The sequence below is a fragment of the Tenrec ecaudatus genome, chromosome 1 (genome assembly GCF_050624435.1).
Source record: "Tenrec ecaudatus isolate mTenEca1 chromosome 1, mTenEca1.hap1, whole genome shotgun sequence".
Lineage (NCBI taxonomy): Eukaryota > Metazoa > Chordata > Mammalia > Afrosoricida > Tenrecidae > Tenrec > Tenrec ecaudatus.
The window spans coordinates 114678529-114680983 of record NC_134530.1 but is presented as its reverse complement, the minus strand read 5'-3'; the positions used below and the strand labels follow the sequence as shown (position 1 = coordinate 114680983).

The 2455-nt window shown below is 50.0% G+C and overlaps 1 pseudogene; it reads left to right on the top strand.

The window, feature by feature from the left end:
- The first annotated feature begins 1478 nt into the window (after positions 1-1478).
- LOC142436624 (lysosomal amino acid transporter 1 homolog) lies at positions 1479-2227 on the top strand (annotated as a pseudogene).
- Positions 2228-2455: the final 228 nt, after the last annotated feature.

The following is a 2455-nucleotide window of genomic DNA, read 5'->3' as shown; positions in this document are numbered from 1 at the left end:
GTACTGCTGAGAAAGGGAAAAAAGGTTGTCGATTAAATTCCACCTTCAATTGTAAGACACATCCCAATGTCAGGAATGTTAACGTGTGACAAATGTGTAAATCATAAGAAATGAAACCTACATTCCACCTTATTCAGTTTGAGGGGCTCTTCTTTTGACCCTTTGCAAAAATCCAACATAGATGCAACTTCTAATGCGGGGCAAACGTCTGCTTTTTACAGATGTACTGACACAGCTTCTCAGTCGTGGTTTCTTCCCTCCTCAAGCTCCTCCCAGAATGGCCTCTGCCATCCTCCTGCCCATACAGTTATTCTAACGTCCCGCTTGTTCTCCTCACATGCTTCACACTATCTCCTTGTACTCAGTAGGACCATTCATGGCCATTACCTCATAGTGGGGGGAGGCGGGGAGAGAGGAAGTTTGCAGAATGAGCTCTATTGCAACATTTAGCCAAGCAATCATTTACAACATGCCCTGGCTAACTTTTCATTTTGTATGACCACCTATGCTGATTCTTTCTGTCTTTTCTAGGAATAATACCAACTTTTTGATAAACTTAATCCCAAATTTTATACCCATGCTTTTCTATGTACACACAGAAATGTACAGGCACATTAATGTGTGCCATAATATAAACAAAATTTCTACTTTTGCATATATTGTAAGAGAACACACATGAAGTATATGCATCTAAATTGAAGACATACATAGCTCATAGATTAAGGTGCCCCAGTGGCACCAACGGTTTCCGTGTGGCTGCTAACCTCTAGCTGGCAGTTCAAACTCACACAGGTGTATGGTAAAGGATAAACTTGCGAATATTTTCCTGTTTACAGTTATGAAACCACTATGGAGCAATTCTGCTCTGTGACACATGGGGTCACCATGAGGTGGGATTGACATGAAGGCAACTCAGCGCTAATAACATATTTGATATGGGAAACAAAATGCACATGTATCAAGGCTTGATAACATAGACGGGACGTTAGCCATTTCCTTTTTGTCTGTCTGTTTAAGTGGATCAATACAGAATTCCTTTCTTTTTGCTATTAAAATTATGAAAGAAAAGATTAGACAGATGGAGATCATTTTATTCTGGATAAAAATGGGTTAGAGAATGTAGCATAGAGGTGAGGAACAATGAGCTTGCAAATACTGAACCCCTGAGTTAGATGGTCGCTCTAACAATACTGGAACCCTATTCTCCTCTGAAGAAGGGCATAGGCGACAAGGTTGACTTAGCGCCCTGCTCAAACTACAACACATGCTTTCAACAAAACCAAAATCCAAACTCACTGCCATCAAGTCCATGCCCACTCCTAGCGAGTCTATGAGACAGGGGGGAACCAACTGTGTGCTTTTCCAAGACGCCAACTCTTTACGCGAGCAGAAAAGCCCTGTCTTTCTCCCACAGGCAGGTCCGTTTCAAACACAAAGGGGGGTGGGGTGGCGGGGGATGGACTGAGCTGTGCTTGGTCTTCATTCTCTGCTTTGCTGGATCCACCTTCCCCCAGTACATCAAGGCCTGCAAGGCCGGCAACATGGACCAGGCCCTGTCCCTGTGGTTCCTGCTGGGCTGGCTGGGCGGCGACTCCTGCAACCTCATGGGCTCCTTCCTCGCTGACCAGCTGCCCCTGCAGACCTACCCCGCGGTGTATTATGTCCTGGCGGACCTGCTGATGATGACGCTGTACTTTCACTACAAATACAAGAACCGCACCTCCCTGTTGTCTGCCCCCATCAATGCGGCACTTTTGCTCATCCTGGGGACGACAGCGTTTTCTGCCCCACTCCTGAGCAAGCCTAAGCCTGTGGCTGCCCCAGGGGAGGCCTTCCAGGGACGGAAATGCCTGTCCATGGAGCCCGGAAGTAAGCCCTTCGCCCGGACGGGAATCATTGGCTTCGCCACCGGCTCCGTCTCCAGTGTGCAGTACCTGCTCTCCCGGCTGCCTCAGATCCGCACCAACTTCCTGCGGAAGTCCACCCTGGGCATCTCCTACTCGCTGTTCATGCTGGTGATGCTGGGAAACTTGTGTATGGGCTGAGCGTGCTGCTGAAGAACCCCGAGGTGGGCCAGAGCGAGGGCAGCTACCTGCTGCACCACCTGCTCTGGCTCGTGAGCAGCCTGGGCGTGCTGCTGCTTGACAGTATTATCTCTGTGCAGTTCCTGGTCTACAGGAATGCCTCGCCTGTCTCCGCAGAGACAGAGCCTCTCCTCCCCAACTGACGGGGTCCTGGCTGAGCCCAGGACCACAGGGACTTCCAGGTGCCATGTCCAGGAAGGAGTGTGCTAGCCCCAGATGGTGCTGTGGACTCCGAATGGGCCTTGGAGGAGGCTGGTGGGAAACCTCTGGCCACTCTAGCCCAGCTGCCTCCCCTCCACTGCGCAAGCTCTGAGGGCAATGGAAGAAGAGGCCCAGCCAGCCAGGAGGGAGAGCTTCAGCCCAGACGGGAA